This window comes from Hyaena hyaena, unplaced genomic scaffold (genome assembly GCF_003009895.1).
Source record: "Hyaena hyaena isolate Hyena2069 unplaced genomic scaffold, ASM300989v1 scaffold_1984, whole genome shotgun sequence".
Lineage (NCBI taxonomy): Eukaryota > Metazoa > Chordata > Mammalia > Carnivora > Hyaenidae > Hyaena > Hyaena hyaena.
The window spans coordinates 83,858-107,024 of NW_024082618.1; positions in this window are offsets into that span (position 1 = coordinate 83,858).

The window sequence follows — 23,167 nt, forward strand, 5'->3', positions numbered from 1 at the left end:
GGACAGCTAATGTAAAACTGATTGTTATGCTGATATTCTGGTTTCTATGACAATTGGAATGTGGTATCTAATGGTCAGAGGGAGAAACAGTTAGCAAGGATATTCATGGCTAGAAAGAATGCCACACATGCATCTAAAACAGGCCTACTTGGGAGTCTACCATCAATATGACTCTGATTATGTGTCTTTATACATGAGTCTTTGAGAGAATGAGTTATTTTATTAGACAACCTGGGTCTGATCTCCCTTGTAATTTGGCAGAGACTGTCAGTTCCTCATGAAGACAGTGGTAAATGGCTGAGTCACCAGTTATTTATTTAATTCCCTTGTCTCTGTGCCCTAAAATAGCCTGACACCTGTGCAGGAAGAGCCAACTTAACCATTGATTCTTTCATTTAGATTCTGTCAGTGGACATAGAATAAAATTTAGAAATCCAATAGAGGATTAAGTTAATTTTATGATTTTAAAAATTGTGTATAATATTTTAAAATTTAGCATTATGTATTAAAATTCCCCTAACAAAATGTGTATACCTTATGAAGAAATAGAATTTAAGTGAAGATCAAAATTCTCCTTAAATTATCCTTTATAATCAATAACAAAATAATTATCAGAAATTCCTTTTAACTACACAAAGCAATTATAAAATTGATCTAGTGTCAGTAAGGTGCTAGAATAGCCAAAATATTTTTATTACGTGAAACCATTACAAACTGCCCTTTTAGTATAGTAAAATTTCCTTACTCATTATTTTTAAGAAATACTCCTTTCAGCTTCCTCTAAATTTCCACAGGCTACATAGTACAAGAAGCTCTAATGTAACAGGTTGGAATTTTGGTGACTTGGATTTGGGATAAAAGTGAAAAAAATGAATTTCAGTCTATGGATGTTGGTGTTCATGGGAGTTATTTTAAGAAATGTGCATTTACTGAGAAAGAACTCCATATGAAGATTTCTTTTCCTTGAGGTAATATGTTAATCACTTGGTAAATAGTTATCAGAGTATAGCTTCCAAATCACTATTTCTGGAGGGTGCCTGGGTGGCTCAGTCAGTTAAGCGTCTGACTTTGGCTCAGGTCATGATCTCACAGTTTGTGGGTTCCACCCCTGCGTCAGGCTCTGTGCTGACAGCTAGTTCAGAGCCTGGAACCTATTTCAGATTCTGTATCTCTCGCTCTCTGACCCTTCCAACTGTCTCTCTCTGACTCTCAAAAATAAATTTAAAAAAAACATTAAAATTTTTTTAAAAAAATTGGATGGTTTCAAATCACTATTTCTGTAGAGCATGACTATCAATAGGATAACTAAAAACTACTGTTTGATTAGCGATTTTATTTCAACATAACTGTATAAAATGAATCATTTTTTAAAAGAATAGGAAAAAACTCATAATTTAGACATTTTATTACTGTAAAAAATTTTATTTTATTGTGGTAAGAACATTTAACATGAAATCTACTCTCTTAGCAAAATTTTAAATGTATATTATTATGGACTGTAGGTATAATGTTATATGGCAGATTTCTAGAGCTTATTCATCTTACTTAAACTTTATGTCTGTTAATAACTTGCCATTTTCCTCTCCTCCTGAGCCCTAGAAACCACTATTTCACTCTTGGGGTCTAGAAAATTGACTATTTTAGATAGTTCATGTAGGTAGAATTTTGCAGCATTTGTCTTTCTGTGACTGGCTTTTCCCACTAAGCATCATGTGCTCAAAGTTCATTCATGTTTTCACATATTGCAGAATTTTCTTCTTTTTAAAAGCAGAATAATATTGCATTGGGGGGAGGGAGAGAGAGAGATCACATTTTCTCTATTCATCCAGTTGTGAATGGACACTTAGGTTGTTTCCACATCTTGGCTATTGTGAATAGTGCTGCAATGAACATAGGACTTCTAATATCTCTTCAAGATCCTATTTAATTCTTTTGGGTAAGTACCTGGAATGGAATTACTAGATTATATGATATTTCTATACTTAATTTTTTGAGGAACATCATATTATTTTCCATAGTGGCTGCAGTGTTTTGCATACCCATCAACACCGTGCAAGGATTCCAATTTCTCTGTAGCCTCACCCACACTTATTATCTTTTATTTTTTTAATAATAGCCAACCTGACAGGTGTGAAAGGACATCTCATTGTGGTTTTGATGGCTATTAACATTCAACATTTTTTCATATACCTGTTGTTATCTATGTCTTCCTTGGAGGAATGTCTATTCAGTTTTTTAGCCCATTTTTAACTGAGTTATTAGGGTTTGGTTTTTTGCTTTTTTTGTTCTGTTTAATTTACTATTGAGCTGTAAGAGTTCCTTTTAAATATTGGAGATTAACCTCATCAGATTTATGGTTTCTGCATATTTTGTCCCATTTCATAGGTTGCCTTTTCCCTCTGTTGATTACTTGTTTCCTTTGTGGTGCAAAAGCCTTTTAATTTGATGTAGTCCTACTAGTTTATTTTTTATTTTTTGCATGTTTGGTGTCAAATCCATGAAATCATTGTCAAGATCAATGTCATGAGGCTCTTTTTCTGTTTTCTTCTATGATTTTTATAGTTTCAGGTCTTATGTTTAAGGCTTCAAACCATTTTGAGTTGGTTTTTTGTGTGCGGTGTAAGGTAAGGGTCCAATCTTATTTTTTTTGCATGTGGATATCCAGTTTTTCCATGACCATTTATTGATGAGACTACCCTTACCCCATTGAGTGTTCTTGACTCCCTTAACAGCTTATTTTTAACACTTTATTTTAAGCTGATAACAACTTAGTTTTAATCACATACAAAAACACCATATTTTAATTGAACCCTCACATTTTGTTATTGTTAAAATTTACATCTATTTATAGTGTATATCTTTTAATATTTATTTATTTATTATTTTTTAGGAGAGAGAGATTGCACATAAGCAGGAGAAAGGGATAGAGGGGAGATAGAAAGAGAAGATCTTAAGCAAGCTCCACTTTCAGCAAAGAGCCCAATGGACGGCTTGATCCCACAACCCTGGAATGATGACCTGAGCCAAAATAAAAAATTGGACATTCAACTGACTGAGTCACTCAGGTGCCTTTTCCCTGACATATTTTTAAATTGCAATTATTTTTAATATCTTTTCCCTTATCTTTACTACTGGAATTAAAAATGTTTTCCCCAACACCATTATAGCAATACAGTATTCACTGTTTGTCTTAATATTTACATTTCCCAAGATATTTCATGCTTTCCTATGCAGTTATCTTCCTGGTTATGGTCTTTTTGTTTCAACCTAAGTATAGTATATATGATTTAAAAATATATGGAAACAAATGAAAATGATAATACAACAATCCAAATGCTTTGGTATGCTGCAAAGGTATAAGAGGAAAGTACATTGCACTAGAGGCATATTTCAAGAAACTAGAAAAAGCACAAATAAAAAATCTAGCAACACACTTAAAGGAACTAGAAGAAGAGCAACAAGAGCACCCCAAACCCAGTAGAAAAATAGAAATAATAAAGATCAGGGCAGAAGTTAACAATATAGAATAAAAAAAAAGTAGTTGAACAGATTAATGAAACCTAGAGTTGGTTTTTTGAAAAAATAAATAAAATTGCCAAACCTCTAGCCAGACTTCTCAAAAAGAAAAGAGAGAGGGGCGCCTGGGTGGCTTAGTCGGTTAAACGTCCAACTTTCACTGGGTCATGATCTCGCGGTTCGTGGGTTCGAGCCCCGCGTCGGGCTCTGTGCTGACTGCCAGCTCAGAGCCTGGAGCCTGTTTCAGTCTGTGACTCCCTCTCTCTCTGACCCTCCCCTGCTCACGCTGTCTCTCTCTCTCTCCTAAAAATAAATAAAACATTAAAAAAAAAGAAAAGAGAGAGCACCCAAATAGACAAAATTATGAATGAAAATGGACTTATTACAACCAACCCTTCAGAAATACAAGCAATCACCAGGGAATACTGTAAAAAATGATATACCAACAAACTGGACAACTTAGAAGAAATGGACAAATTCCTAAACACAAGCTCACTACCAAAATTCACACGGGAAGAGATAGAAAATCTGAACAGACCCATAACTAGTGAAGAACTTGAATCAGTTATCAAAAATCTCCCAACAAGTAAGAGCCCTGGGCCAGATGGCTTCCCTGGGGAATTCTACCAGACATTTAAATCCGAGTTAATACCCATTGTTCTCAAGCTATTCCAAAAAAATAGAAATGGAAAGAAAACCTCCAATCTCACTCTACAAAGCCATCATGACTTTGATTCCCAAGCCAGATAAAGACCCAGCAAAAGAAGAGAATTACAGGCCAATATCCTTGATGAATACAAACTCAAAAATCCTCAACAAGACACTTGCAAATCGAATTCAACAGCACATAAAAAGAATTATCCACCATGATCAAGAGGGACTCATTCCTGGGTTACAGGGCTGGTTCAATAATCACAAATCAATCAATGTGATACATCACATTAACAAAAGAAAAGATAAAAACTATATGATCCTGTCAATAGATGCAGAAAAAGCATTTGACAAAATACAGCATCCTTTCTTAATAAAGACCCTTGAGAAAGCCATGATGGAAGGAAGTTACTTAAAATTCATGAAAGCTATCTATGAGAAACCCACAGCTAATATCATCCTCAATGGGTAAAAACTGAGAGCTTTACCCCTGAGATCAGGAACAGGACAGGGATGTCCACTCTCACCACTGTTTAACATAGTGTTGGAAGTCCTAGCGTCACCAATCAGACAACAAAAGGAAATAAAGCATCAGAATTGGCAAAGATGATGTCAAACTTTCACTTTTCACAGACGACATGAAATTCTACAGAGAAAACCCGACAGACTCCACCAGAAGCCTACTAGAACTGATTCAAGAATTCAGCAAAGTTGAAGGGAACAAAATCAAAGTACAGAAATAGGTTGCATTTTTATAAACAAAAAATGAAGCAACAGAAAGAGAAATCAAGAAACGGATCCCATTCACAATTGCACAAAAATCTATAAAATACCTAGGAATAAACCTAACCAAATATATGAGACATCTATATGATGAAAACTATAGAAAACTTATGAAGGAAATTGAAGAAGACACAAAGAAATGGAAAAACACTCCATGCTCATGGATCATAAGAATAAATATAGTTAAAATGTCATTAGTACCCAAAGCAATCTACACATTCAATGCAATCCTAATCAAAATTGTACTAACATTCTTCTCAAAACTAGAACAAACTATCCTAAAATTTGTATGGAACCACAAAAGACCCAGATTAGCCAAAGTAATATTGAAGAAGAAAACCAAAATGGGAGGCATCACAATCCCAGCCTTTAGCCTCTATTACAAAGCTGTAATCATCAAGACAGTATGGAAATCAAAAACAGACACATAGACCAATGGAATAGAATAGAGAACTCAGAATTGGACACACAAATGTATGGTCAACTAATCTTTGACAAAGAGGGAAAGGGTATCCAATGGAAAAAAGACAGCCTCTTTTTTTTTTTAACACTTATTCATTCTTTTTTAATATTTTAATAGTTTATTGTCAAGTTGGTTTCCATATAACACCCAGTGCTCATCCCCACAAGTGCCCTCCTTCATGGCCATCACCCCTGTTTCCTCTTCCCCACCCCCATCAGCCCTCAGTTTCTTCTCAGCATTCAAGAGTCTCCCATGGTTTGCCTCCCTCCCTCTCCTCAACTATCCCCCCCCCTTATGCTCCCCCAGGGTCCTCCGTTAAGCTCCTCCTAATCCTCCTATACGTGCAAACATATGGTAGCTGTTTTTCTCTTCCTGACTTACTTCGCTCAGCATAACACCCTCAAGTTCCATCCATGTTGATACACATGGCCAGATTTCATTCTTTCTAATTTCCATGTAGTATTCCATCATATAGATAAACCACATCTTCTTGATCCATTCGTCCGTTGATGGACACTTAGGCTCTTTCCATGATTTGGCTATTGTTGAGAGTGCTGCAATGAACATTGGGGTACATGTGCCCCTATGCATGAGCAGTCCTATATCCCTTGGGTAAATTCCTAGCAGTGCTATTGCTGGGTCATTGTGGAGTTCTAGTGTTAATTTTTGAGGAACCTCTACACTGTTTTCCAGGGGGGCTGTACAAGTTTACATTCCCACCAACAGTGTAGGAGGGTGCCCATTTCTCAACATCTAGGGCCAGCATCTAGAGCCCTCTGATTTGTTCATTTTAGCCACTCTGACTGGCATGAGGTGGTATCTCAGTGTGGTTTGATTTGTATTTCCCTGATGAGGAGGGATGCTGAGCATCGTTTCATGTGTCTGTTGGCCATCTGGATGTCCTCTTTGGAGAAATGTCTGTTCATATCTTCTGCCCATTTCTTCACTGGATTGTTTGGTTTTTTGGGTGTGGAATTTTGTGAGTTCCAAAAGACAGCCTTTTTAACAGATGGTGCTTGGAGTACTGTATAGCAACGTGCAGAAGAATGAAACTAGATCACTTTCTTACACCATATGCAAAACTAAACTCAAAATGGATGAGGGACCTGAATGTGAGACAGGAAACCATCAAAACCCTAGAGGCGAAAGCAGGAAACAATCTCCTTGAACTCAACCATAGTAATTTCTTACTTGACACATTCCCAAAGGCAAGGTAATCAAGAGCAAATATGAACTATTGGGACTTCATCAAGATAAAAAGCTTCTGCGCAGCAAGGGAAACAATCCATAAAACTAATAAGCAACCCATGGAATGGGAAAAGATAGTTGCAAATGACATATCAGATAAAGGGCTAAAAAAAATCCATAACATACAGGGGTGCCTGGTTGACTCAGTCAGTTAAGCGTCTGACTCTTGGTTTCAGCTCAGGTCATAATCTCATGGTTTGTGGGATCGAGCACCATATCAGGCTCTTCACAGACAGTGTGGAGCCTGCTTGGGATTCTCTCTCTCTCTCTCTCTCTCTCTCTCTGAAAATAAATGAATAAACTAAAAAAAATATTTTTAAGAAACACAACATTCACATACACACACAAACAGCAGGCAAACACAAACTCATCCCCTAACACACACTCCAGGCCAGTTATAGTAAAATTCTTGGAAAATAAAACCAGAGGGGAAAACTTAAAAAGAAAGAGAAGTAATCAAATACAAACTTGAGTAGGGGTCCTCTTTTTTCTCTTTTCTTTTCTTTTCTTTTCTTTTTTTTTATTAGAGTTAACTTTAAAGAATTGTTTTGAGGCTGAAGAAGGCATAAAGAAAACAATAAGATAACATGGACATAACAATGGTAGGAAAGAAGCTAGGACTCTTAGGTCTGGACAAACCACGTAAAGATATTCTAAGAACAAAAGTTTAGACAATGGACCTTTCAGAGTCAGGACTCAGATTCCAAAGAAAGGGGGCTGTTCAGCTCTAATTAACTTCTAAGGATGATCAAAAGAGGAACCCTTGAAGCCTGAGACACCTACCTTTGAAGATGGTGACCTGATCTCTGCTCATGCCAGAGCATTGAGATCTCAGAGGAGGCTACCTTGAAAGCTGTGAACTGGAGCTTAGTTACAGGAGAGAGTTTACCAGTGTGCTGGTGCTGGTCTTTCTGAGGGGACCTGATGTGGAAAGTCCTTGAAATTTGGACAAAAATTATGTTTTGGACATCATGCTACTACTGAAATCATATAGCCTTGTTTTTATGTGAGGCCTTTAGGTGTCACTGAGAAAAATAAGACCAGGGAAGAATGCAATTCTGCTCCTCCTTCCTCCACACTTTCTGTCTCTCTTTGGTATACCTGACTGACAGAAACTCCATGGAACAAGTTAGTAAAAGCAAAATGGGCTTGGCAGACTCCCAGGCCCAGCACCATGGAACAGAATATAGGATATGGAGCCAAGAGGGGTGCCTGGGTGGCTTAGTCAGTTAAGCGTCTGACTTTCGCTTAGGTCATGATCTCGCGGTTAGTGGGTTCGAGCCCCGCGTCGGGCTCTGTGCTGACTGCCAGCTCAGGGCCTGGAGCCTGTTTCGGAGTCTGTGACTCCTTCTCTCTCTGACCCTCTCCTGCTTACGCTGTCTCTCTCTCTCTCTCTCTCTCTCTCTCGCCTAGAAATAAAAAAAAAAAAAAGGATATGGAGACAAGAGACTTAGATACCCTTTCCTAGAATCTATTTCTTCCTAAAGCACATATTCGGACAAAGAATGCAACCAACAAGTCTTTTGGATGCTATGCATTTCTTTTAAAACATAATAAATACAGAAATAACTATCACTTACACCAGCAACATCCACTTTAAAAAATGCAAAACCAAAAATTTGAAACTTGTTAGGGAGCTTGTGCTCAATGCTTATACAAATGGAAACTCATTTACATATTTCAGTTAATGGTGTAATGGTAGGAAATTTGATTACTTGTTTTGCCAAGAATACTTACTGAGAATATTTATTAATTTGTATGTCAGCTACACCCAATGAGCAAAATATCATTAAGTGTCACCTGCTGACCGTGTGGTTGCTTTGAACATTTATGCAGAGGATTAAAATAAAACAAAACACTTCTAGTGAGGAGTTCTCTAAAAATGTTAGCACTTCTCTTAATACCACCATGCCTTGAAAACATGTCAAAGATTCAGAAATAGGCACAAGAGATTATTGGGATTTTACAAGGGAATGTTGATCTTTGGCTAATCAGCCCTCCATGGATTAGCTCATCGTATAGAGGTATGAACTTTTCATTGTTTTTGATTAATTACACTATTTTACTAATCTTTAAGCAAAAGAAGTTGACATGTAGAAAACTAATAGTAAATCCATTGTTTCATGTCCATAGCAGTGTAAATGATTTCTATTTTTAGCAATGCACAATTTGTTCTACAGAAAAACAATATTGGTAACTCATATTCATATTTGAAAAGTGCTTAATAGTTTACTGGTTCCTTTATCAATTACTGAGATAAGTAATAACTTGGATAAGTGCTCACTTAATGGTAGCATAAGAGTTTCAGCACCACAGAGCAGAGTATAAGATTTGGTGCCAAGAGAGAGACTTAGATATCCTTTACCTAGTCTTACTTCTTTCTAAAGCACACATCTTGATGACAAATAGAATAGACTTAGGTTCTATGACTTTCTTTCAAAACATAATAAGTGCAGAATAAACTAGAACATCAGCAACATCTGCTTCCTAAACAACAAAGACAATTACCAGAGCCTTTGTTAAGTAGCTAATACCTTATGTTTACATGATAAATGGGGAGCCATTTACAGATTTTCATTAGTGGTATGATGAAGGCAAACTTATCTTTTTAAGAAATCTTTCCTGGGGTTCCTTCTGTCTCAGTCAGTTAAGTGTCTGACTCTTGATTTTGGCTAAGGTCATGATCTCAGGATCATGGGATCTAGGCCTGTGTGGGGCTCCATGCAACATGGAGGCTGCTTGGGATTCTCTCTCTCCCTCTCTCTACTCATCTCCCATTCTGTGCTCTGTCTCGCTCAAAATAAGCAAACAGACAAATAAACAAAAATAAATAAGAGACAAACTTTTTTAAAAGAGATCTTTCTTAATCCAATTGTTAGCTACTCAAAGTGAGCACCATATCAACCCCCAAGTTTCACATTGGAATCTAAAGTCACATTAGAGCTTCCAATTCTATTCATTTTATCTCATAATATGTTGGCCTCAGACTTTCACTTTCATAATGTACAGATAATAATCTCTTACTAGAAATAGAAATTAAATAAATAAAGCACATCTTTAAGGGTATAAGCAAAAATCCTTTTGATGAATGTTTATTTATTTATTTTTGAGAGAGACAGAGAGGACACATGAGCAAGGGAAGGCAGAGAGAGAGAGAGAGAAGGAGAGAGAATCGCAAGTAGGCCCCATGCTGTCAGCACAGAGCCCAACATGGAACTTGAACTCACGAACTGTGAGATCATGACCTGAGCTGAAATCAAGAGTTGGCTGCTTAACCAACTGAGCCATCCAGGCACCCCAAACAAACATTTTTTTTAAATTAAATTTTTTTTTAAAATTTTAATGTTTTATTTATTTCTGAGAGAGAGAGAGACAACATGAGCAGGGGTGGGTCAGAGAGAGAGGGAGACACAGAACCCCAAACACTCTCTGAGCTAGTTGTCAGCACAGAGCCCGATGTGGGACTCGAACCCACGAACCGTGAGATCATGACCTGAGCAGAAGTCGGACGCTTAACCGACTGAGCCACCCAGGTGCCCCAACAAACACTTTTTCAAAAAAAGGTGTAAGATAAGAAATTTTTGGAGAACTTTGATTTACAAAACTCATATCACAATGCCCTCACACAACAGGTGTCATCTTAGGATAAAGAAACACAGAAAGTTGGGGTGCCTGGGTGGCTCAGTCGGTTGGGCGTCTGACCAGCTCAGGTCATGATCTCACGGTTTGTGGGTTCGAGCCCCGCGTCAGACTCTGTGCTGACAGCTAGCTCAGAGCCTGGAGCCTGTTTCAGATTCTGTATCTCCCTCTTTCTCTCTGACCCTCCCCTGCTCTTGCTGTCTGTCTCTCTCTCAGAAATAAATAAAAAACATTAAAAAAAAAAAGAAACACAGAAAGATGACTCATCACCTCAGAGTCTCTTGAATAGAAACTCCCAGCTTCTTCAATAAAAACAGTAGGGATTATAGCCTCTAATCCCCCAACTAAATAACTCACCTTCCCAAAACTCACATATGCAGACACACACACATATACTATCTCACAGTGATAGTAGACATCTACTAGGCTACATACATGTTTTTGCAGCTAGTGTATCATTCCCGCTTGTAAATGTCCTCAACACGTTTCTTTCTCCAGGATAAAATGGTGTTATCTCAGTTGTCATAGAAACCAGAACATCATCAAAATGTTCTCGTTGATATTAGTTTTCTAAGAAAACCAGGAAATGCACATGCATCCTCAGAAGCAGAGTGTTTGCTCTTGATCTCAGTGAATTACACCATGTCCAATCTAATGAATGAATAAATGAAATATTAGAGACAATACCTGAAGTTCTCCATGGAATAGGCATTTAGAGAAAGGAAGCTTTTTACGCAAGGGGTTTTGAAGGAAGGAAAGAAGGGTTAAGAAGTATGGTTCCCCTATTAAAGCCACAGACTCACGTTCCAATTTCTTCTACAAACCACCTTTCAGCCTGTCACTATAGAAGAGGCCAGGTACATTTGTGCAGTTAGAAGTCTGTGGATTGTTGGTCACTTTAAAATGATCTGCAGAGGATAAAGCATCTGGATTTCAGGAAAAGGCAAACTAGAAAATCAGGTTTTCCCAGGGTCAAAGGAAATTGGGACTACATTTGGACAAATGTGTTTGCTATGGTTGCAAGGACAAAATCGTTCTTGAGAAGAGAAACAACTCCCACAAAATACCCCTAGGGCAATGGGGAGTTAAAGCTAAGTATCTCACATTTGGGGAACTGCTTTGTCCAGATAATGCTGAAACCACACTGCTATTGAATAATATACTTAGAAGTAAGTTTCTTATAATCATATAAAGATTTTAAAAATTCAGAAAGATTGATAAGGATTGTAGAATGAGTACACAAGAACACACAATTTCTGTCACACACAGTCATTGACATCAGAGTGAGAGAGCTGCAAAATGATGTAGCACTTTCTGTAGAGGCAGTACCTGTGTGATCAGTCCTAATGTACATGAAATAGGCCTTTAGGTGAGGAGGCATACAATTCAGATCCAGCATTTCTAGGTTCTCTGGTTTAAAAAATCCACCATGATCTACTTTTTAAGCCACTAAGATGATGTCACTGAACACTGAGCTGGCAAATGATGCAGAAAATCAGCTCTCACGTGCTTGTCTGAGCCAGCTCCAGCACACCACAGGATCAGTGCACTCTAGGGCATAACAAAGTTATCCCACTTTACATGGGACTCACAAGAGAAGGGTCATGCTGGGTTAGAGACACACCAGTGTGCAAAATAGATGCAGGATTTCAACAGGTCTTAGAGCACAGGAAATGGAAGTAATTATCATGACTCTTAGGAAAGGGAAATTGTGGGTGGGGTATTTTCATGGTTGCTCACTTTAAATTAGAGACTTTCAGAAAGAGGTGAGGTTTGAGTCTCAGCTTTGACAGTCATCAATTGTATGACTTCCAGCATGCTATTTATTTTCTCTGTTACCTAGTCTCCATTCTGATGAAATAAAGTGGTAATGTCTATACCTCCAAAAGGGTTGTCAAAGGTGCAAAGAAAACTGAACCTTTTGTTTTCAAAAAATATAGTGTTTTTTTTATATAGCATGTGTTTTTTAATTTAAGCATGAAATGGGTTTACCCTTGTTATTTTAAGTGAATAAGTGAATACATTTAAAAGTGCTTAGCATTGTTTTCTAATTTTCAAATATTGGCAGATATAAGCCCCTAAATAAAAGCTTTTTAGGGTCTTTAGAACAAAAACTTTGATAACAACTATTGTAAAATTCAAGAAGGTGGTCATAAATCTCCTTCATAGTTTCATGAGTTGACTTTCAAAACATCAACTCTTTCTCACTGTTTCTTTACAAAAACTACAATGCAGTAATAGGTCAGAATGCAAAATGCAATCTGCATTGCAAGGTAGTGAGAAATCAAGAGATCTACTACATCCCTCATGTCTGTGTGCAGCCTACACAAATGCTAAGAAGATCCATTCTCCTCAGTAAATAAGGAGGCATGAGTGTGTGTATTCCTTAGTTCAGTGGCATTTTCCTCCAAATTTTTGTCATAGTGCATGTCATTCTAGAATTTTCTTTTTCATGAACTTAATATCATTCCTTATCACTACATAGCATACTATCTCACTTTGCATAAACTGTATTACTATTCCATTCCATGTATGGATTTACATTTGTTTGTAAATTATGCCCTATGTTGTATCATAACCATCCTTTTTTATTGTATAAGATTTATTTATACTTTATAAATATACATATGTTTATATATTTATATACTTTAAAAACTTCTAGGGGAAGCAATTAACCAAAATCCTGCTGATTTTAATTTCTGTATAGATGTTTTAATTAGGGCCACTTTGAATATTAGCTTGTGTTACATATTTCTGTTTTCTTTTCCTTTTCTTTTTTGTTTTGGTCTAGCCTTCATAAGCAACCTTTCTAAAAATTAATATAGTACCTCTTATTCTGAGGAATCACAGGAATATAGATAAGTGCCACCATCTGACCAAACCTGGCATTCTGCACAGTGAGAATGAAAGGGAAACATAACCCAGGGCACTAGGGCAACTTGAGACTAGGTAAGACTCTCCAGTCCATGGGATATTCCATCATTACCTAATGACAAATCTAGTGTGTATGTCTGTGTATCCTCCTTTCAAAACAGTATGCTGTATAACACAATTTCATATATTATTTCTGCCTTTTTTCCTTCATCACAGGAATGGTCATTAAAAATTCTAACAAGTGGTTGAAAAATTAAGTTTAAACATATGTATCTATCCCCCTACATTTTTATTCTATCCATCTATATCTATACATATACATATACATATACATATACATATACATATACATATACATTCCTTTCTGGGAATTTATCTATTTGGCCTAGGTTATCTCATTTGCTGGAATACAGTTGTTCATAGTAATCACCAATAATCCTTTTTCCTGTAAGTTTGGTTATAATGTCACACTTTCATTACAGAATTTAGTAATTTCTTTTTTTTAATTTATTTTTTATATATAGAGAGACAGAGCATGAGCAGGACAGAGGCAGAGAGAGAGGGAGACAGAGTCTGAAGCAGGCTCCAGGCTTTGAGCTGTCAGCACAGAGCCCAATGCAGGGTTTGAACCCACACACCGTGAGATCATGACCTGAGCCAAAGTCAGATGCTTAACCGATTGAGCCACCCAGGCGCCCCCAGAATTAGTAATTTCAATCTAAACGTTTTAGTCATTATAGTTAATGGTTTGTCAATTTTAACATCTTATAAGAACCAATATAAGTTTTGTTGATTCTCTGTATTGTTTTCTTTATTTTTTAAATCTCCACTTAAATCTTTACTATTTCCTTGCTTCTGTTTGGTTGAGTTTAGTTTGCTCTTCTTTTTTCTTAGTTCTTTAAGGTAGAAATTCAAGAGTTTTTAAATTGAAGTACAGTTGACATACAATATTATATTAGTTTCAGATGTACAATGCAGTGATTCAACAATTATATACATTATGAAATGCTCATCATGGTAAGTGTAGTTAACATCTGTCACCATGCAAAATTATTACAATATTATTGACTATATTCTCTTGTACTTTTAATCTCCATGCCTAATATATTTTATAATTACAAGTTTGTGCCTCTTAATCCCATTCACCTATTTCACCCACTTCCTCCATTGCTCTCTCCTCTGACAACCACCAGTTTGTTCTCTGTATTTATGAGTCTATTTGTTTGTTTGCTCATTTCATTTAGCTTTCTCAATAAATGCAATCATATGGTATTTGTCTTTTTCCATCTTTTTTTCACTTAGTTAATATCCCCTAGGTCCACCCACGTTGTCACAAATGGCAAGATTTCATTCTTTCTTATGGCTGAGCTATATTCCTGTGTGTGTGTGTGTGTGTGTGTGTGTGTGTGAGAGAGAGAGAGAGAGAGAGAGAGAGAGAGAGAGATCTTTTTTATCCATCTATCCATTGATGAATACCCAAGTTGCTTTCAAACCTTGGCTATTGTAAATAATGCTGCAATAAACACAGGGGTACATATGTCTTTTCAAATTAGTGTCATTGTTCTTTTGGCGTAAATACTCAGAAATGAAATTACTTAGTCATATGGTATTTCTATTTTTAATTTTTTGAGGAAACTCCATACTGTTTTCTATTGTGGCTGCATCAATTTACATCCCAAATAACCGTGCATGTTTTGTGGATTCTCCACATCCCCACCAACACTTGTTATTTCTTGTAATTTCTTTATACTAGGAAAGTCAGGATATTGATTTGAGATTGTCTTTTTCTTTAAACGTATCTGCTTATGGATATAAATATCTCTCTGAGCACTGCTTTTGCTACATCCCGTAAGTTTTGTTACATTAAGTTTTCATTTGTCTCAAAGTGTTTTCTAATATCCCTTGTGATTTCTTTTTGACTCACTGGTTTTTTAAAAGTGTATCATATAATTTCCAAATATTGTGAATTAACATTCCCTTTTATTATTGATTTCTAATTTCATTCCATTGTTGTCAGGGAACACTCTTTTCATGATTTTAATTTTACTAAACTTTTTGGGAGTTGTTTTGTGGCTTAACATATGGTCTGTCCTGAAGAATGCTCCATATGCGCTTGAAAAGAATGTGTATTCTGGTCTTGGACTTATCTCCTAATTTGCTGATTCTTTAGTCTGCATGCTCAAATCTACTGTTCATCTGCATTTTTCATTTCATTCTTTTTGACTTTAAATTTTCTATTTGGATCCATTCTATGATTTCTCTTTATTGATATTACTATTTGCTGAGACATCATTCTCAGGATTTTCTCCATTTCTTTGCAGAGGGTTTATTGATCTCTGTGACCATATTTAAGATAGATGACTCAAAGATTTTGTCTATTAAGGCCAATATCTGGGCTTCCTAAGGAAGTTTGGAATGGGGCCATGGTGAGATATAATGCCACAGAACTGAGATTCCCCCCCCTTTTTTTTCCATGATTAAACATTTTCCTGGTAGCTGAAAATTATTAATTCACTCACAGACCTCTTATGAAGTTAATTTTGACATGTTTCCAACTGATATGCTTCTTTTTTGGAGGTATGGGCTTTTGTATCTCTCTACTTGACCATCTTCACTGACATCATGCTCCTGTATGTGTTTTTTGTTTACTTCTTTTTAAATGTTTTTTTTTTTGTTTGTTTGTTTCTGGTTTTGGTTTTTTTATACTTTATTATCAAGTTAGTTTCCATATAACACCCAGTGCTCCTCCCAAAAGGGCCCTCCTCCATGCCCGTCACCCCCTTCCCTTCTCCCCCACCCCCATCAGCCCTCAGTTTGTTCTCAGCATTCAAAAGTCTCTCATGGTTTGCCTCCCTCCCTCTCCCCCACTATTTTCCCCTTCTCCTCCCCCAAGGTCCTCTGTTAAGCTCCTCCTGTTCCACTTATAAGTGAAAACACATGGTATCTGTCCTTCTCTGCCTGACTTTATTTTGCTCAGCATAACACCCTCAAGTTCCATCCATGTTGCTACAAATGACCAGGTTTTATTCGTTCTCTTTGCCATGTAGTATTCCATCGTATAGATTAACCACATCTTCTTGATCCATTCGTCCCTTGATGGACACTTAGGCTCTTTCCATGATTTGGCTATTGTTGACAGTGCTCCTATGAACATTGTGGTACATATGCCCCTATGCATCAGCACTCCTGTATCCCTTGGGTAAATTCCTAGCAGTGCTATAGCTGGGTCACAGTGGAGTTCTATTGTTAATTACTTCCGGAAACTCCACACTGTTTTCCAGAGGAACTGCACCAGTTTACATTCCCACCAACAGTGTAGGAGGGTGCCCATTTCTCCACATCCTTGCCAGCAACTAGAGTTTCCTGATTTGCTCATTTTAGCCACTCTGACTGGAGTGGGGTGGTATATCTGTGTGGTTTTGATTTTATTTCCCTGATGAGGAGGGATGCTGAGCATCGTTTCATGTGTCTGTTGGCCATCTGGATGTCCTCTTTGGAGAAGTGTCTGTTCATGTCTTTTGCTCATTTCTTCACTGGATTATTTATTTTTCCGGTGTGGAATTTGGTGAGTTCCTTACAGATTTTGGACACTAGCCCTTTATCTGACATATCATTTGCAACTATCTTTTCCCATTCCGTCGGTTGCCTATTAGTTTTACGGATTGTTTCACTTGCTGCACAGAAGCTTTTTATCTTCATGAGGTCCCAAAAGTTCATTTTTGCTCTTGATTCCCTTGAATTTGGGGATGTGTCATGTAAGAAATTACTGTGGTTGAGGTCAAGGAGGTTGTTTCCTTCTTTCTCCTCTAGGGTTTTGATAGTTTCCTATCTCACATTCATTCAGGTCCTTTATCAATTTTGAGTTTATTTTTGTGCATGGTGTAAGAAAATGATCTAGTTTCATTCTTCTGCATGTTGCTGTCCAGTTCTCCCAGCACCATCTGTTAAAGAAGCTGTCTTTTTTCCATTGGATACTCTTTCCTGCTTTGTCAAAGATTAGTTACTGTACACTTTTGGGTGCAAATCTGAGTTCTCCATTCTATTCTATTGGTTTATGTGTTTTTGTGCCAATACCATACTGTCTTGATGATTACAGCTTTGTAGTAGAGGCTAAAGGCTGAGATTGTGATGCCTCCCATTTTGATTTTCTTCTTCAATATTACTTTGGCTAATCTGGGTCTTTTGTGGTTCCATACAAATTTCAGGATAGTTTGTTCTGGTTTTGAGAAGAATGCTGGTGCAATTTTGATTGAGATTGCATTGAATGTGTAGATTGCTTTGGGTAGTAATGACATTTTAACAATATGTATTCTTACGATCCATGAGCATGGAGTGTTTTTCCATTTCTTTGTGTCTTCTTCAATTTCCTTCTTAAGTTTTCTATAGTTTTCATCATACAGATCTCTTATATCTTTGGTTAGGTTTGTTCCTAGGTATTTTATGTTTTTTTGCACAATTGTGAATGGGATCAGTTTCTTGATTTCTCTTTCTGTTGCTTCATTGTTGGTGTATCAAAATGCAACCGATTTCTGTACGTTGATTTTGTAACCTGCAACTTGGCTGAATTCATGGATCAGTTCTAGTAGGCTTCTGGTGGAGTCTGTCGCGTTTTCCATGTAGAGTATGACGTCGTCTGTGAAAAGTGAAATTTTGACATCATCTTTGCCAATTCTGATGCCTTTTATTCTCTTTTGTCTGATTGGTGATGCTAGAACTTCCAGCACTATGTTAAACTAAAGTGGTGAGAGTGGACATCCCTGTTGTGTTCCTGATCTCAGGGGGAAAGTTCTATTTTTCCCCATTGAGGATAATATTAACTGTGGGCTTCTCATAAATGGCTTGGGGAAAGCTCTCAGTTTTTCCCCATTGAGGATGATATTAGCTGTGGACTTCTCATAAATGGCTTTCATGAATTTTAAGTACGTTACATCTATCCCGACTTTCTCAAGGGTCTTTATTAAGAAAGGATGCTGTATTTTGTCAAAAGCTTTTTCTGCATCTATCGACAGGATCATATGATTGTTTTCTTTTGTTAATGTGATGTAACACATTGATTGATTTGAGAAAACTGAACCAACCCTGTAACACAGGAATTAATCCCACTTGATCATGGTGGATAACTCTTTTCATGTGCTGTTGAATTCGATTTTCAAGTATCTTGTAGAGGATTTTTGCATCCGTATTCATCAAGGATATAGGCCTGTAGTTCTCTTTCTTTGCTGGGTCTCTGTCTGGCTTGGGAATCAAAGTGATGCTGGCTTCGGAGAATGAGTCTGGAATTTTTCCTTCCATTTCTATTTTTTGAAGTAACTTGAGAAGAATGGGTATTAACTTGGATTTAAATGTCTGGTAGAAGTACCCAGGGAAGCCATCTGGCTCAGGGCTTTAATTTGTTTGGAGATTTTTTTTAATTTATTTTTGAGAGACAGAGAGAGACAGAGTGAGCAGGGGAGGGTCACAGAGAGAGGGAGATAGAGAATCTGAGGCAGGCTCCAGGCTCTAAGCTAGCTGTCAGCACAGAGCCCGATGCGAGGTTCCAACCCATGAACCATGAGATCATGACCTGAGCCAAAGTTGGATGCTTAACCGACTGAGACACCCAGGTACCCCTGTTTCGATATTTTTGAGAACTGATTGAATTTCTTCACTAGTTATAGGTCTACTCAGATTTTCTATCTCTTCCCATTTGAATTTTGGTAGTGTGTGTGTGTGTGTGTGTGTGTGTGTGTGTGTGTGTTTAGGAATTTGTCCATTTCTTCTAGGTTGTCCAGTTTGTTGCCATAAAAGTTTTCATAGTATTCCCTGATAAGTGCTAGTATTTTTGATGGATTGGTTGTAATAAGCACATTTTCTTTCATGATTTTCTCTATTTGGGTGCTCTCTCTTTTCTGTTTGAGAAACCTGGCTAGAAGTTTGTCAATATTGTTTATTTTGTCAAACAACCTACTCTTGGTTTCATTGATCTGTTCAACTGTTTTTTTGGGGGTTTTTTTTTGGATTCTATATTGTTTATTTCTGCCCTGATCTTTATTATTTATCTTTTTCTGCTGGTTGTGGGGTGCTCTTGTTGCTCTGCTTCTAGTTCCGTTAGGTGCGCTGTTAGAATTTGCATTTGTGCTTTTTCTAGTTTCTTGAAATAGGCTTGGAGTGCAATGTATTTTCCTTTAGGACTACCTTTGCCACTTCCCAAAGAGTTTAGATTGTTGTATTTTCATTTTCATTTGTTTCCATATATCTTTTAATTTCTTCTCTAATTACCTGATTGTCCCATTCGTTCTTTAGTAGGGTGTTCTTTAACCTCCATGTTTTTGGAGGTTTTCCAGACTTCTTCCTGTGGTTGATTTCAAGTTTCATAGTATTGTGATCTGAAAGTGTGCATGGTGTGATCTCAATTCTTTTATATTTATTGAGGGCTGCTTTATGTCCCATTCTGTGATCTATCTTGGAGAATGTGCCATGTGCACTTGAGAAGAAAGTGAATTCCATAGTCTCAGGATGTAGAGTTCTAAATATGTCTGTCAAGTCCATCTGGTCCAATGTGTCGTTCAGGTCCATTGTTTGTTTAGTGATTTTCTGTCTAGTTGATCTATCCATTGTTGTAAGTGGAGTATTAAAGTCCCCTGCTATTAGCACATTTTTATACATTAGATTGTTTCTGTTTGTGATTAATTGTTTTATGTATTTGGGTGCTTTTGAATTCGGTGCATAGACATTTATAATTGTTTGTTAGTCCTTCCTGATGGATAGACCCTTTAATTATTATATAATGCCCTTCTTCATCCCACCGAGTGGAAGGGCTCAGGCAGGCTTCACAGAGCACAAGGGAGGGCTCTCTATGTGTTTTTTAATTCCTCTTTGGATTCTGCCTCTTTCATTATCCATTTCCTCAACAATAACAACAACAAAAACATCATAGTTATGCTTCTAGTTCTGTAGGCCAACATCGTATTTTATTTAAACTTTTTAAATATTTTATTTATTTCTGAGAGAGAGAGAGAGAGAGAGAGAGAGACAGCGTGAGCAGGGGAGGGTCAGAGAGAGAGGGAGATACAGAATTGGAAACAGGCTCCAGGCTCTGAATTGGATGTCAGCACAGAGCCCGACATGGGGCTCGAACCCATGAGCCCTGAGATCATGACCTGAGCCAAAGTCGGATGCTTAACTGACTGAGCCACCCCGGAGCCCCCAACATCATTTTAGAAGATGTTGTTTTGCCCTCCATGCCTTATGAACAAATCAAAGGTGAGAACTTCAAAATCCATACGTCTGTAATTGAATTATTTGTTGAGTTTGGGTTACAAGGCCAATGTTAACTTCCTCTTTGTTTTGGAGATGAGACCTCCAAAATTGCTAACTTCCAGGAAAAGTTACCACTTGCATAGTTCAGCAGTTGTTCAGCCCCCTGATGCACCAACAGGTACATAGTGCCCGTGTTCAGAGTATTGATGATTCATTGCATTTTCTTTTGTCATAAAAAAAACTAGTAGAAAAAGCAAAGTGTTATTAGAGAGAATTGACAAAATCACTTATTTTATATGAAGAAATTATAAAATTATGCAGCCACTTAATAAATAAGACATATTTTCGGGGCACCTGGGTAGCTCAGTTGGTTGAGCATGCAACTTTTGGTTTCGGCTCAGGTCATGATGTCACATTTCATGGGTTAAATCCCCACATTGGAGTCTGTGCTGGCAGTGTGGAGCCTGCTTGGGATTCTCCCTCTCTCCCTTTCTCTCTGTCCCTTCCCTGCTTGTTCTCCCTCTCTTTCTTTCTCTCAAAATAAATAAATAAACTTTAAAAAATAGTATGTATTTTAAAAACATTAACATAGAATGAAAATGTTAGGTGGAAAAAAAAACAGGTTACAGACCAATACATTTAATATTGTATGATTTATGTAAAACTCCCATAAACTTGGAAAACCATTTTATATGGTTTTGTCTTAGAATAAAACTCATGTGAACCCTTAGAAAATTGTGAATGTTATTTCTAAAACTGGTGAAGTAAATTTCTTGTGAAAACAAAAGGAAACAGAGTCAAAGCTTGTAGAGAGTTATAATTTTCAAATTTACTGTTCTAATACATTACACTATTTTATAAGAAGTGTGTACATTTATGCACCTAAACATAACTCTCTATAAACACAGAAGTATTAAAAGAAATATTAGGCATAGGTTAAAGAAATAATGCAAGTTGAGCTAAAATAATGGCAGAAAAATTAAAAATCAAGAGAAAGTTTTGGAAAGTATTTATAAAGATATTTACTATTGATCTAAATTTGTGTTCTTATTAACATTTATCTGAAAGGACTACAAAAATATTTTAACAAATCAAACAGAAAAATCTGGAAGCTCAGTCCCCCTGCAAATTGATAAAATAAAAAATCTACTGTATAACAGATTAGATATAGTGAAGGAAGAAATAATGAAATGTATGTTAGTTAAGATAAAAGTAAAGAAACAAGAGAGAAAAGTGCAAAATTATATAAAAGATTTATGAGACAAATGTGACTTCAAAGATATATGTAACTGAATTCCTAGAATAATAAGAAGATAGATTGGGAAAGAAGCAATATTTGGAGAGAAACAATGGAGAATTCCCCCCCCCCCCGAAATTATGGGAGATATTCAAGCAGGAGATCCAAAAAGTAGTCATGAAAAGCAAAGACAGGCTCCAGTCAGAGACACAATCAGGCAAGCTGAGATCGTGTTTCTATTTAGACACTGCATATTTGTAAGAATGTGAATTTAATAGAAGTAATTAGTTCACCAGTCTGATGATATCTAAAGCGACAAAAAAAAAAAAAAACCTAATGTTATACAGAGATAGAAGGAACAGGAAGGAATTCCCACTCTCAGAGCACGGAAACCAATGGAAGATATGTGGTTTCTGAGAATACAAAAAAGAAGACAGCTCCCTAACTGCTGGGACCCAGACTTTTGAGGAAAGGGAGGTGCCCAGCTAACGATGACTTTTTAAGGGAATTAGAGTCCCACAAACCTGAGAACTTATTGCTAAAGAGGGTGAGCTACTCTGCTGGTGCTGAGCATCAAGATCTAGAGGAGGCTTCCTCAGAATTGAGACTCAGATGCAAGGAGGAAAAGAGCTCACAAACCAGACAATGCTGCTGAAGTTTCTAAGGGCGCATTATGTTCAATGTCCCTGCAACTAGAAGAAATATGTAAACTCATTCTTACTGGCCTTACTGAAACCACATGGCACAGCTGAGTGAAGGGTCTTTGATGGGGTGACATTGAAAAGAACAAGAATCAGAAAAAAAAAGTCCAACCTGTTTCTCTCTCCCCTTGATCTATCTCTCTGTGGTATTCTCAAGGGTCAGATCCAAATGGGAGGCAGGTGGCAAAGGATAGAGCTGTCAGAGTCCTTACCACAGCATTTATATGCACTTTAAGGAATGCTGAACACAGAGATTTAAGTCTCTTACTTACCATCTGCTTCTTCTTAAATAATATTTCATGTAAGAAAGTAAGCAATAAGTACTGAAGAAACTATGCCTCTCTTTCAAAACATTATTGATAGAATAAATTACTAACTGCATCATCAACAATATTTACTAGAAGGCACCCAAGCCGACTTAAAACAGTCTTGATTTAGGGACTTGTGTTTTATGCTACAGGTAAAGGGAAGCCATATTGATTTTTTAATGTTTTTTTTTTGTTTTTTTTTTTCTGAGAGAGAGATAGAGAGTGAGCAGGGGAGGGTCAGAAAGAGAGGGAGACACAGAATCCAAAGCAGGCTCCAGGCTCTGAGCTAGCTGTCAGCACAGAGCCTGACGCGGGGCTCGAACCCATGAACTGCGAGATCGTGACCTGAGCCAAAGTCAGTCGCTCAATCGACTGAGCCACCCAGGCGCCCCCATATTGATTTTTAAAATATTAGTGGAAAAAGACATAAATATTCCTTTAGAGAACTGGTTTCCAAAGTGATGTTCAGTTATTCAAGTAGTGGTAAGCAAGATAATGAAGTATTGGA